Below are 14,631 nucleotides of genomic sequence, written 5' to 3'. Positions count from 1 at the left end.
TCGGTGAGGTGAAGAGAGATAATTGGTGGAGAAGCATTCGGTGAGGGGGAGGGAGATGATTTGTGGAGAAGAGAAGACGACGACAAGGCTTACGCGGACAAACGCTAAAGGTATAAGAGCGCGAGGGAGAAAACTTATATGACCATTATGAACCTAAGTAATAGCACTGTGCTAGATGTTAGGAATATACAAGTGGGGCTAGTAAAGTACGTTTTGGAATTTATTGTCTGCCCCGCCACGGTGGCTCAGTGGTTACGGCGCTCGACTACTGATCCGGAGTTCCCGGGTTTGAACCCGACTGCGGCGGCTGCGTCTTTATGTAGGAAAAACGCTAAGGCGCCCGTGTGCTGTGCGATGTCAGTGCACGTTAAAGATCCCCAGGTGGTCGAAATTATTCCGGAGCCCTCCACTACGGCACCTATCTCTTCCTTTCTTCTTTCACTCCCTCGTTTATCCCTTCCCTTAGGGCGCGGTTCGGGTGTCCAACGATATATGAGACAGATACTGCGCCATTTCCTTTCCCCCAAAAAACCAATTATTATTGTTATTAATTTATTGTCTCGGTACTTGTGCACATCTATAATCTTGTGCTCAAAACAGGTGTGCATCCAGAAGGTATACGAAGGAGTCTAGAGTGACAGTAATATATATATGTAGTGACAGGAACTTAACATCACACTATAGGCCGATATCAACTATACGCATATTCTCCAAGGGAGTCTGAAAAGCGTATCTCTGTCGCATCACGCGGTTTTAGTTAAAGACAATATTTTGACTGAAGCCCCAGTTTAATTTACAGGAAAAACAAATCATTCGAAACTGCACTATTAACACTTATAGAGACAATTGTAGAAAACATTGAAAATAATATTTATGCATTAGCGCAGTATATTGTTTTCACGAAGGCTTTTTATATTAATATATGATGTATTAATATCCAAAATATCGTCGTATGGTATACGCGGGAAGCCGTTAGAACTGATAAAATCATATTTAACTAGAAGAGGCCATTGTGTATGTATAGGCACTGCGCGGTCGTCCTTTCTGCCTGCTACATGCGGTGTCCTTAAAGGCAATGTTTTCGGACCTCTTCTTTGTAACGTTTACGTAAATAGTATTGTTATAATTAATCAAACAGCGAAATTTGTATATTATGCGGATAAGCGCAGTATTCTACTGTCTAGTCACATCGAAGATGACTTGATTAAAATTTAAATAAAATACTTGAACTGCTTAGTTGGTCACAGTCGAATAAACAGTTAGTGCAAAAAACAAAAGGAGTTAATTTTTGGGCCACATAAACAGGCCACTCAATTTTAATTATGTTATTAAATATTCTCAACAGCAAATTCATATTTTACATGAACACAAGACGTTTGGAGCTATTTTTTCATCTAATCTTAGAATGGATTCCGAAGTCCATAGCCTCTGCAGAAAACTCTGAAACTGGAGCACTCTTCCGTTGCCAAACACCTCTCCCTACAAAAGTAAAGCTGCAAATATATTACGCCCTGTTCTCATCTCATTTAATTTACTGTAGCCTTATTTGGCTTACCCCTACAAAATAAACATTTACAAAATACTTGCCCTACAAAAAAGGCCATTCGCTATATTGCCATTGTTCCGTTCCTACACTCGACACAAATGCTATTTCCTTCATACAAAATCGCCAGAGCTAATAGACACTTTCCTTGTTTTGCGTTCTTTCTTCTTAACTACTCAGCAGAAGAGTTTTTTAGTACAAACTGCAAGTCTTACACCCCCGCCCCTCCCAAAAAAACAAACAATTATACCTACTCGCAGTACTGACTTGGGGCATACTCCGCATTTCCGCACAATCTACAAATTTTCCTCATTACAGCACAACCTCCTATTAATGCTCAATCAACATCAATATGCCAGGATAATTTCATTTAAACAACTTCAAGAATCTTTTATAAATTATAAATAGTAGATTTTTTATATATGTTTGCTTCACTGATCTGTTGTTTTTCGTACTTTTACGCAAACTTGGGTTCAGTTATGACTGTATAAATCTACAGTTTTATTCAAATATATATTTATGATGTATTTTCGTAATATTTGTGATAATAGTTGAGAACTAAGCTTGTTTGTGTTTTGAAAACTTCGCAAATTTTAGTAGTGTACAGTATCTGCTATTCTCCAACTTTCGATTTTTTCTCAGAAATATTGTCAGTAACTATGTCGGCACCGGCTTGTAGAGGTTTGCTGGGCAATGTCAAGCTGTGATTTACAGTTTAAGCTCAGATATCCTTCCAAACTTCTGGTAAAATAATTTTAATTGAATTGATCTCCAATCATAAAGTATTGACTGCATCTTCTGTATTGAAAAAAGTGCTAGGTGGTACTCAGTCACTGGTGGCGACACAGTCACTGGTGGCGACTTCTGCGAAAAAAAAAATAACGGGCACCGAAAGGTAACCTTCCGTGTGTCCGTCTGTTCCTTTTCCCTGACCGTTGTTATTTCGCGTTAGTTGCTATAACGCGACTAGTTTGTTCCCATTTTACAAACGAGGAAATATGTCGCAGGACATTGAATGTTGTCTTGATTTGTCGTTCTAGTGTTGAATAAGCATTTCCTGGCTAGAAAATAAATTTTCACAGCACTGCAGCTGGCGCATTGTAAGAAGCCGGTAAACATTTAAACGTAGGTTGTCCCAGAGAATACGCACAGGAGGAGTCGAAAAAAGGTCAATCGTTTCACTGTTTTTCCACTAGACTAACGTAAGCACTGAAACAGTGCAAGATACCGCGAAGGCTCAGTGGTTATGGTGCTCGGTTGCTCACCCAAGATACCCGGGCTGGGACCCGGACGCGGCGGTCGCATTTCGACGGAGGCGAAATGCTGGATGCCCGCACACTGTGCGATGTCAGTGCACATGAAAAACCAAAGGTGGTCGAAATTATCCGGAGCGCTTCCCTACGACGTCCCTCATATCCCCAAACGATCTGGGACATTAAACCCCACGAACCATTACCAAATACGGTACGACGAATGTGTGCCTTGTACAGTGGCATCGAAGGTGTTCCTGTAAACCACCTGTACTATATGGAGAGTGTTGCTCTCTTTGTGCTAAATGTACTGATTTCAAGGCATGCGCTAATTTCATGGCAGTCAGTAGTCTGTGATGCGATTGGCTGATCGCGGCTCGCGCCTCATCAATTCGGGCGGGCGCCTACATTTTAACGCGTCAACGTTAAAGACCCTGTTCAACAGAAAATCCGGTGTCGGCGTTGTGAGCGAAATATCACGAGCATGGTTCTGGCATCATCCTCATCATCATCAGCCTGACTGCGCCCACTAAAGGTCAAATGCCTCTCCCACAGCTCTCCAATTACTCCAGTCCCGAGAAAACTGCGGCCACCCTATTCCGGCCAACTTGTTCATCTCATCCGCCCACCTAATTTTCTGCCGTCCACTGCTACGCTTCCATTCCCATGGAATCCTGACTGCTGCACTTCGGAGCCATCCCTTATTTTAGTAACGGAGTGATGCGATCGACGTTGTGCAGCACTCACCAGTCATCACCCACATTCTTTTTTTTTATGCAAGCCAACATGCATGATTTTTTCAATTCATGTGAAAGGCGGCACGCTACCCCACCGACCACTGCACTGAGTCAGACAGCCCTACTAACCCCGTCTCCCCGTCCTCTCCATAACCATCCCGGGCCTTCCCTTTCTCTCTCCTCTGCGAGGGAGGATGACTCATTTCCGGAGAGGGAATAGAATCCTCTCCGAGACCATCGTGACGCGATGTCCGGCGCGTCCGACCACCCACTTGTCTCAATGTAAAGGGGTAATGCCCGGCGCGGCTACCGCCTCCCAGTTATCTTGCCGTCGCATTACATGCTCTGCCCAAGCACATTTCTTCCTTTGGATTTCGACTAGGACATCATTAACCCGTGTTTGATCCGTAACCCGCTCTGCCCTCTTCCTGTCTCCTGACGTCACACCTTGAATTTTTCTTTCCATAGCTCGCTGCGCTCTCCTTACCTCAGATGAAGACTTTTCGTTAGCCTAAATGTTTCTGTCCCATAGGTGATAGACTATGGGGGTTTAACGTCCCAAAGCGACTCAGACTGTGAGGGACGCCGTAGTGAAGGGCTCCTGAAATTTCGACCACCTGGAGTTCTTTAACGTGCGTTGACATTGTACAGTACACGTTCCACTAGAATTTTGCCTCCATCGAAATTCGATCTCCGCGGCCGGCATCAAACCTGCGCCTGTCGAGTCAGCAGCCGAGCGCCATAACAACTGAGCCACCGCGGCGGCTGTCCCACAGGTGAGTACCGGTAAGATACCAGTGCTGTAAACTTTTTTCTTAAGGAATTTTGGCAAGCTATGAGCCAGGACGGTCACCTAGGACACGCGACCTTCCGGCGTCATCTCACCCTGCCCACCGGATAGTGAGCAAACAGCCAATCGGGGCAGATGGCGCTTAAATGAATGATTGGACGCTCCAGAAGAGCAACCTGTTTCACACAAGGCCCCACCGCTGCGAGTACGTCTGCCATCGCAGGTCAGTGGTGCGTCGCTTAACCTCTGCACCACTGCGCCAAGAGGACTCTGTTATTTCATTTATTTACAATACCCCTAAGGGCCCTCCTACGAGGGTATTTACATTAAAGGGGTTGGGGGGATACAAGCATATAAAGCAATTCAACGACGGAATTGTTCCGGCTGCCTGTGATCCCGGGTCATGACTGGGACTTTCATCTAATACCAGATTAAGCCAACGGCTACTGCCCCCCGAAGAGTGCAACGCTATCTGCGGGATCGACCGTGACGTCACGAGATGGCAACTTAAGGAACTGTTTCTGGGATGGAACCTTCAGTGGGTGCGGTAGCAATGCCAAGGTGCTTCCTTCAAACCCGTTCTTATTTGCAATCCAGGTGAGCAAGCGCTCTGGCAAATCATTCCGCAGCAATAATCTCTGCCTTCTTGTGCTGCCGTGCCCAAAACTTTTGCTTGAATGATTTTGTGATCTTTTGGTTTCTTGGTGATTTCTGTTGGTACTAGCAACTGAAGTCGAGACTAACCCTGGGCCAACGATACAACGCTCATCAAGCAACTTATAGCAATTGCAAAAAATATCCAAGACTTAAAGAACGAAGAAGCGATCACCAGTCAAAAGCTAGGCGCGATGAATGAAAAGCTAGAAAAAAATAGCAAAAACAGAAAAACAGGTATCAGAATGCGTGGATAGGCTTGACAAGCTGGAAAAACTGGTTCTGTATTTGACTAAAAAATCGGCGAATTAGATGACAGAAGCCGAAGACCTAACCATATATCGTGTATGGTATTCAAGAACATGAAAATGAAACTCACCAGGATCTACTCGATGCTGTCGAGAAAACAATCTTTGGATATAAGTTAGCAAAAAAATTGCTGTGGTTTGAATCTAGGTAAACGTGGTTGAAATGCGAAAGCTAGCTTAGCTTTCGCCTTAGAATTGAACAGTTCCGAAGTAGTAGAGCAGCTAGATTCAGATAGAGACTATTCGTCGGTAACTTCCATGGCGAGTCTGATCAACCAACGCGTAGCGCACTGCTATATATCCCAGTGAAGCCGCCACGCAGCGAGCGCAAGGCGAGGAGGTCGTCATATCAACGGAGAGACCATCTGCCAGGCGCGGCGCCGGCTCGAGGGCGACGGCACACGCGACGAGCGGCTCCCTTCTAGCTGCGGCGGGGAGCAAGCATAGAATTGAGCTGTTCCAAAGCAGTAGAGCAGCTATATTCAGATATAGACTCTTCGTCGGTAACTTCCATGGCGAGACTGATCAACCAACGCGTAGAGCACTGCTATATATCGCAGTGAAGCCACCACGGAGCGAGCGCAAAGCGAGGAGGTCGTCATATCAACGGAGAGACCATCTGCCAGGCGCGGCGCCGGCTCGAGGGCGACGGCACACGCGACGAGCGGCTCCCTTCTAGCTGCGCCGGGGAGCAAGCATAGAATTGAACTGTTCCGAAGCAGTAGAGCAGCTATATTCAGATATAGACTCTTCGTCGGTAACTTCCATGGCGAGACTGATCAACCAACGCGTAGAGCACTGCTATATATCGCAGTGAAGCCACCACGGAGCGAGCGCAAGGCGAGGAGGTCGTCATATCAACGGAGAGACCATCTGCCAGGCGCGGCGCCGGCTCGAGGGCGACGGCACACGCGACGAGCGGCTCCCTTCTAGCTGCGGCGGGGAGCAAGCATAGAATTGAACTGTTCCGAAGCAGCAGAGCAGCTATATTCAGATATAGACTCTTCGTCGGTAACTTCCATGGCGAGTCTGATCAACCAATGCGTAGCGCACTGCTATATATCCCAGTGAAGCCGCCACGCAGCGAGCGCAAGGCGAGGAGGTCGTCATATCAACGGAGAGACCATCTGCCAGGCGCGGCGCCGGCTCGAGGGCGACGGCACACGCGACGAGCGGCTCCCTTCTAGCTGCGGCGGGGAGCAAGCATAGAATTGAACTGTTCCGAAGCAGTAGAGCAGCTATATTCAGATATAGACTCTTCGTCGGTAACTTCCATGGCGAGACTGATCAACCAACGCGTAGAGCACTGCTATATATCGCAGTGAAGCCACCACGGAGCGAGCGCAAGGCGAGGAGGTCGTCATATCAACGGAGAGACCATCTGCCAGGCGCGGCGCCGGCTCGAGGGCGACGGCACACGCGACGAGCGGCTCCCTTCTAGCTGCGGCGGGGAGCAAGAATAGAATTGAACTGTTCCGAAGCAGCAGAGCAGCTATATTCAGATATAGACTCTTCGTCGGTAACTTCCATGGCGAGTCTGATCAACCAACGCGTAGCGCACTGCTATATATCCCAGTGAAGCCGCCACGCAGCGAGCGCAAGCCGAGGAGGTCGTCATATCAACGGAGAGACCATCTGCCAGGCGCGGCGCCGGCTCGAGGGCGACGGCACACGCGACGAGCGGCTCCCTTCTAGCTGCGGCGGGGAGCAAGCATAGAATTGAACTGTTCCGAAGCAGTAGAGCAGCTATATTCAGATATAGACTCTTCGTCGGTAACTTCCATGGCGAGACTGATCAACCAACGCGTAGAGCACTGCTATATATCGCAGTGAAGCCACCACGGAGCGAGCGCAAGGCGAGGAGGTCGTCATATCAACGGAGAGACCATCTGCCAGGCGCGGCGCCGGCTCGAGGGCGACGGCACACGCGACGAGCGGCTCCCTTCTAGCTGCGGCGGGGAGCAAGCATAGAATTGAACTGTTCCGAAGCAGCAGAGCAGCTATATTCAGATATAGACTCTTCGTCGGTAACTTCCATGGCGAGTCTGATCAACCAACGCGTAGCGCACTGCTATATATCCCAGTGAAGCCGCCACGCAGCGAGCGCAAGGCGAGGAGGTCGTCATATCAACGGAGAGACCATCTGCCAGGCGCGGCGCCGGCTCGAGGGCGACGGCACACGCGACGAGCGGCTCCCTTCTAGCTGCGGCGGGGAGCAAGCATAGAATTGAGCTGTTCCAAAGCAGTAGAGCAGCTATATTCAGATATAGACTCTTCGTCGGTAACTTCCATGGCGAGACTGATCAACCAACGCGTAGAGCACTGCTATATATCGCAGTGAAGCCACCACGGAGCGAGCGCAAGGCGAGGAGGTCGTCATATCAACGGAGAGACCATCTGCCAGGCGCGGCGCCGGCTCGAGGGCGACGGCACACGCGACGAGCGGCTCCCTTCTAGCTGCGGCGGGGAGCAAGCATAGAATTGAACTGTTCCGAAGCAGCAGAGCAGCTATATTCAGATATAGACTCTTCGTCGGTAACTTCCATGGCGAGTCTGATCAACCAACGCGTAGCGCACTGCTATATATCCCAGTGAAGCCGCCACGCAGCGAGTGCAAGGCGAGGAGATCGTCATATCAACGGAGAGACCATCTGCCAGGCGCGGCGCCGGCTCGAGGGCGACGGCACACGCGACGAGCGGCTCCCTTCTAGCTGCGGCGGAGAGCAAGCATAGAATTGAGCTGTTCCAAAGCAGTAGAGCAGCTATATTCAGATATAGACTCTTCGTCGGTAACTTCCATGGCGAGACTGATCAACCAACGCGTAGAGCACTGCTATATATCGCAGTGAAGCCACCACGGAGCGAGCGCAAGGCGAGGAGGTCGTCATATCAACGGAGAGACCATCTGCCAGGCGCGGCGCCGGCTCGAGGGCGACGGCACACGCGACGAGCGGGTCCCTTCTAGCTGCGGCGGGGAGCAAGCATAGAATTGAACTGTTCCGAAGCAGCAGAGCAGCTATATTCAGATAGAGACTCTTCGTCGGTAACTTCCATGGCGAGTCTGATCAACCAACGCGTAGCGCACTGCTATATATCCCAGTGAAGCCGCCACGCAGCGAGCGCAAGGCGAGGAGGTCGTCATATCAACGGAGAGACCATCTGCCAGGCGCGGCGCCGGCTCGAGGGCGACGGCACACGCGACGAGCGGCTCCCTTCTAGCTGCGGCGGGGAGCAAGCATAGAATTGAGCTGTTCCAAAGCAGTAGAGCAGCTAGATTCAGATAGAGACTCTTCGTCGGTAACTTCCATGGCGAGACTGATCAACCAACGCGTAGAGCACTGCTATATATCGCAGTGAAGCCACCACGGAGCGAGCGCAAGGCGAGGAGGTCGTCATATCAACGGAGAGACCATCTGCCAGGCGCGGCGCCGGCTCGAGGGCGACGGCACACGCGACGAGCGGCTCCCTTCTAGCTGCGGCGGGGAGCAAGCATAGAATTGAACTGTTCCGAAGCAGCAGAGTAGCTATATTCAGATATAGACTCTTCGTCGGTAACTTCCATGGCGAGACTGATCAACCAACGCGTAGAGCACTGCTATATATCGCAGTGAAGCCACCACGGAGCGAGCGCAAGGCGAGGAGGTCGTCATATCAACGGAGAGACCATCTGCCAGGCGCGGCGCCGGCTCGAGGGCGACGGCACACGCGACGAGCGGCTCCCTTCTAGCTGCGGCGGGGAGCAAGCATAGAATTGAGCTGTTCCAAAGCAGTAGAGCAGCTATATTCAGATATAGACTCTTCGTCGGTAACTTCCATGGCGAGACTGATCAACCAACGCGTAGAGCACTGCTATATATCGCAGTGAAGCCACCACGGAGCGAGCGCAAGGCGAGGAGGTCGTCATATCAACGGAGAGACCATCTGCCAGGCGCGGCGCCGGCTCGAGGGCGACGGCACACGCGACGAGCGGCTCCCTTCTAGCTGCGGCGGGGAGCAAGCATAGAATTGAACTGTTCCGAAGCAGCAGAGTAGCTATATTCAGATATAGACTCTTCGTCGGTAACTTCCATGGCGAGACTGATCAACCAACGCGTAGCGCACCGCTATATATCCCAGTGAAGCCGCCACGCAGCGAGCGCAAGGCGAGGAGGTCGTCATATCAACGGAGAGACCATTTGCCAGGCGCGGCGCCGGCTTGAGGTCGACGGCGCTCGCGACGAGCGGCTCCCTTCTAGCTGCGGCGGGGAGCAAGCATAGAATTGAACTGTTCCGAAGCAGCAGAGCAGTTATATTCAGATATAGACTCTTCGTCGGTAACTTCCATGGCGAGACTGAGGAACCAACGCGTAGAGCACTGTTATATATCGCAGTGAAGCCGCCACGGAGCGAGCGCAAGGCGAGGAGGTCGTCATATCAACGGAGAGACCATCTGCCAGGCGCGGCGCCGGCTCGAGGGCGACGGCACACGCGACGAGCGGCTTCCTTCTAGCTGCGGCGGGGAGCAAGCATAGAATTGAACTGTTCCGAAGCAGCAGAGCAGCTATATTCAGATATAGACTCTTCGTCGGTAACTTCCATGGCGAGACTGATCAACCAACGCGTAGCGCACCGCTATATATCCCAGTGAAGCCGCCACGCAGCGAGCGCAAGGCGAGGACGTCGTCATATCAACGGAGAGACCATCTGCCAGGCGCGGCGCCGGCTTGAGGTCGACGGCGCTCGCGACGAGCGGCTCCCTTCTAGCTGCGGCGGGGAGCAAGCATAGAATTGAACTGTTCCGAAGCAGCAGAGCAGTTATATTCAGATATAGACTCTTCGTCGGTAACTTCCATGGCGAGACTGAGGAACCAACGCGTAGAGCACTGTTATATATCGCAGTGAAGCCGCCACGGAGCGAGCGCAAGGCGAGGAGGTCGTCATATCAACGGAGAGACCATCTGCCAGGCGCGGCGCCGGCTCGAGGGCGACGGCACACGCGACGAGCGGCTCCCTTCTAGCTGCGGCGGGGAGCAAGCATAGAATTGAACTGTTCCGAAGCAGCAGAGTAGCTATATTCAGATATAGACTCTTCGTCGGTAACTTCCATGGCGAGACTGATCAACCAACGCGTAGCGCACCGCTATATATCCCAGTGAAGCCGCCACGCAGCGAGCGCAAGGCGAGGAGGTCGTCATATCAACGGAGAGACCATTTGCCAGGCGCGGCGCCGGCTTGAGGTCGACGGCGCTCGCGACGAGCGGCTCCCTTCTAGCTGCGGCGGGGAGCAAGCATAGAATTGAACTGTTCCGAAGCAGCAGAGCAGTTATATTCAGATATAGACTCTTCGTCGGTAACTTCCATGGCGAGACTGAGGAACCAACGCGTAGAGCACTGTTATATATCGCAGTGAAGCCGCCACGGAGCGAGCGCAAGGCGAGGAGGTCGTCATATCAACGGAGAGACCATCTGCCAGGCGCGGCGCCGGCTCGAGGGCGACGGCACACGCGACGAGCGGCTTCCTTCTAGCTGCGGCGGGGAGCAAGCATAGAATTGAACTGTTCCGAAGCAGCAGAGTAGCTATATTCAGATATAGACTCTTCGTCGGTAACTTCCATGGCGAGACTGATCAACCAACGCGTAGCGCACCGCTATATATCCCAGTGAAGCCGCCACGCAGCGAGCGCAAGGCGAGGAGGTCGTCATATCAACGGAGAGACCATTTGCCAGGCGCGGCGCCGGCTTGAGGTCGACGGCGCTCGCGACGAGCGGCTCCCTTCTAGCTGCGGCGGGGAGCAAGCATAGAATTGAACTGTTCCGAAGCAGCAGAGCAGTTATATTCAGATATAGACTCTTCGTCGGTAACTTCCATGGCGAGACTGATCAACCAACGCGTAGAGCACTGTTATATATCGCAGTGAAGCCGCCACGAAGCGAGCGCAAGGCGAGGAGGTCGTCATATCAACGGAGAGACCATCTGCCAGGCGCGGCGCCGGCTTGAGGTCGACGGCGCTCGCGACGAGCGGCTCCCTTCTAGCTGCGGCGGGGAGCAAGCATAGAATTGAACTGTTCCGAAGCAGCAGAGCAGTTATATTCAGATAGAGACTCTTCGTCGGTAACTTCCATGGCGAGTCTGATCAACCAACGCGTAGCGCACCGCTATATATCCCATTGAAGCCGCCACGGAGCGAGCGCAAGGCGAGGAGGTCGTCATATCAACGGAGAGACCATCTGCCAGGCGCGGCGCCGGCTCGAGGGCGACGGCACACGCGACGAGCAGCTCCCTTCCAGCTGCGGCGGGGAGCAAGCATAGAATTGAACTGTTCCGAATCAAAAGAGCAGCTATATTCAGATATAGACTCCTCGTCGGTAACTTCCATGGCGAGACTGATCAACCAACGCGTAGCGCACCGCTATACAGTATTGTGCGTTTTTATCGCTGACACTTTCAAAAATTTCCCCGCCTCAACCGCTGGCTCGTTTGCGGTGAAACTGCACACAGAGCTTGCGTACTATGGTAACTTTTGTATCGTAGCAAGTTTGACAACGGTACTTACTTAGTTCAGGCGCACATGATGCGAAAACGTAAGCGTCTACGAGAGACCGGCGAGCCAAAACCCGCAGACGACGCTTTTTCACTGAATGGCGGCAGTGGCGCCATCTGTTTTCGTCAGCGGAAAGCATCACGACTAGGCCGCCGAGGCGAGCGTTGCAAGGAGCGCGGGCCCTTTGAATATGCCGTTCTGCATTTGCATCTGCTTCAACTGAAGCGCTTACAACATTTTCGGCTAATTGAGCGGAAAAATATCAGAACAAATGATTTAACGAGGCTTTACCTTTTAAAGAATATTGTTTGCAATGCTCGCCTCGGCGCCCTTGTCGTGACGGTTTCCACTGCCCAAAACTGTGCTTAGAAGTGCTGTAAAGCACGTGAATTGTGTGCGAAAGAAAGCCGATCTGCATGATGGCAAATTTTATTTGCTCGCTAAGGCACACCGCGTTTTCGGTATTTGTCGGCGGGTACCGAAGTTCAGTAACTTTTCAGCCACACATGTTTAAATTACTTACGAGTTTTCGACCTTCTATGCAAACAGCGTGAACACAACCAAATCGACTGTTACCTACCAAGGTTTTGTTGCATATGCTGAGGTAGGTCAAGAATGGGAAAGCTGTAATGAAACTCAGTTTCTTTTATTCTGTTAATAATCGAGAATGGACTGGCAGATAAAGTGCAGCTGCACTGGGGTGAGTTTATGTCCCGCTACACATCAGAATATTTTCTCACAGTTGCAGCTTTGAGTACACAGCAAATTCGCGTTATGACTAGGAAAAACTAGGAATATTAGGTGATAAAAAACTGACAGACAGGTTACTAGTCCCTAATGCGAATTTCAGCGCCAACCACGAGCGGTTGGTTTGGTTTATGGGTTTATGGAGGTTAAAGAGAAGCTGAAGCACTTTTCGAAAAAAAAATAGCGTTCCCTGCGGGATTGTGTAGCTTTCAGTCCGCTGGAAAAAAGTATCTCATTAAAAAAGAGCGGAAATAAACGCAAAAAGCTGTTCTTTAGACTAAAACGCGCCCCATCGCCTCAGGGCGTCGAGCGAACGCTGCTGTTGCCCGCGATTGGCCGGGACCATCGTTACGTCATCCACGGGGATCTCCGGCCAGCACCCACGACGTTGGTGCGTAGCGCGTTGCTTCGGCTGGCTTAAGAACTACGTTTCTGAAAATTATGGATAGTTCAAGCAGTGCTGAACAGTTTGGGCTCTTACCATACATGTTCGAGCCATCAGCTGCTTCAGAAAACGGTTGAACCAACGGCGTCGCGGAGTGCGCCGGCAGCGAAAATCAAATCGCGACATTTTCACGTGTTGGAAATCTCGACTGATACGTACGTTTTACGTAGGTGCATGCGCGTGCATATCTTTTCTGTGGGTGCATGTGCAAGTGGCAATAGAAAAGAAAGTTGCGCCGAAACGTTGTTGTGTACCAGTGCTGCATAAAAGCCTAGCCACCAACTTCTTGTAACTCCTGTAAACATGATCGAATTCAGGTCACCGGCATGCTTACACGAGTCGCGCGACGTAAAGCATTTGTCCATTTATTTATAGTGACGTGCCTAATTAACCCGAAGGCCATTTAGAAATACTAAGTAATGCCAAACTGGATGAGTTGGAGTGGGTTCACTGCCGTATTGCAGCCCGAAGGGACGAGACGACGGAGGAAGCTCTCGGGTGCGCTTTTCCTTCTGTAGCATTTTCGGGCCACGGTTCAACCATGGAATTTCGGCACTTACCCACGTACGTTTTTTTTTCTCAGGCTGAGCAAGCTTTTGAACAATAATTATGGCTGCATTTCGGAGCTCACGGTGGTGCTCATCAAAACTAGTCTGCTGTGAGTTATAGTTGCTTCTCTTGCATATCGAGATAACCAGCAGAGTTACTTGTGGCAGATATATGCGTACCGCGGCTCGACGACTTTGCCGTTCTGACTGAAGGACAAAGTTCCATGAATTCTGACGCCATTGTCGATCGTCAGCATTGACAAAGCGTTCATGAGTCCAAATGATTGCGTTGCTCAAGTATACTAAGTTGATATTGTGGAGTTGAGGAAAGCAGGACCAGCGACCGGTTTATTGCCCGGGCAGGGGAACAATGGCCCGGGCCTAGAACGAGCTCTCGCGACACGCACAGCGTGCCTCACGCGATCACGCAGCCAGGGGCGTTCTCGGCCTAGCCACATTCAGTGGCTAGGCTACAACATCTCCCCTGAAACATAGGAGAGTTTACACAGCGTCCAGTCCTGGTGTGATGGTGCGAAGAGGCGTCCACACAGGTCGCATGTGATCCTCCCAGAGAATTTCCGAACAGAGACGCCTAGTCTACGTCCGTCTCTGCATCTGTATACATAGATGCCTCGTTGTCTTCACCTCCTCTCCCAGACTTGAGAAAAGGAACAAGATGGGTCCGATTGCGCCGCACGGTGCCATCTCCAGTGTTCACGATGCAGGACCGAGGGTCGTCTGCGCGCCTCTGTATGCTCTCTGTCCTCTTCAGGTCTATGACCCAGACTTCATGCCCCTCGAGAAGAATAGGAAGCTGACGCACGCCATATCGCCTGTCGTAGTCTCGACGCTGTTGCGCACGGTATTCTCCTTCAGAATTCCGGAGTTTGGTGGCGTCTGTCAAGCGGGAACCAGCATTCCGGAAGTGAAGGGAAACTTTGTCCTCAACCGCCTCCCCATCAACAGTTCAGAGGGGCTGCAGCCGTTTTTGAATGCGGTTGACCGGTAGGATAGGAGGGTCAGGTACGGGTCCTGAGCCTTTTTCAATCAAGACTTTTTCAATTTCAATGAAGACTTTTTCAATTTTC

At 51.1% G+C, this 14,631-nt stretch overlaps 1 long non-coding RNA gene across 3 annotated transcripts in view; it reads right to left on the bottom strand.

Annotated features, from left to right (window-relative positions):
• The window catches only part of LOC144128043 (uncharacterized), a 32,673-nt gene extending 20,778 nt beyond the window's left edge, over positions 1 to 11,895 (bottom strand). The window contains exon 1 of one of the 3 annotated variants that reach the window (XR_013313669.1): positions 11,816 to 11,895. This is a non-coding gene — a long non-coding RNA (uncharacterized LOC144128043). Of the gene's footprint in view, positions 1 to 5,353; positions 5,546 to 11,815 lie in introns of those variants that run through there. The other 2 variants (XR_013313667.1, XR_013313668.1) reach the window with 2 other exon arrangements.
• Between the last annotated feature and the right edge of the window lie 2,736 nt (positions 11,896 to 14,631).

Source organism: Amblyomma americanum, chromosome 4 (assembly GCF_052857255.1).
Source record: "Amblyomma americanum isolate KBUSLIRL-KWMA chromosome 4, ASM5285725v1, whole genome shotgun sequence".
Taxonomy (NCBI): domain Eukaryota; kingdom Metazoa; phylum Arthropoda; class Arachnida; order Ixodida; family Ixodidae; genus Amblyomma; species Amblyomma americanum.
This window is presented reverse-complemented; position numbering and strand designations above follow the sequence as displayed.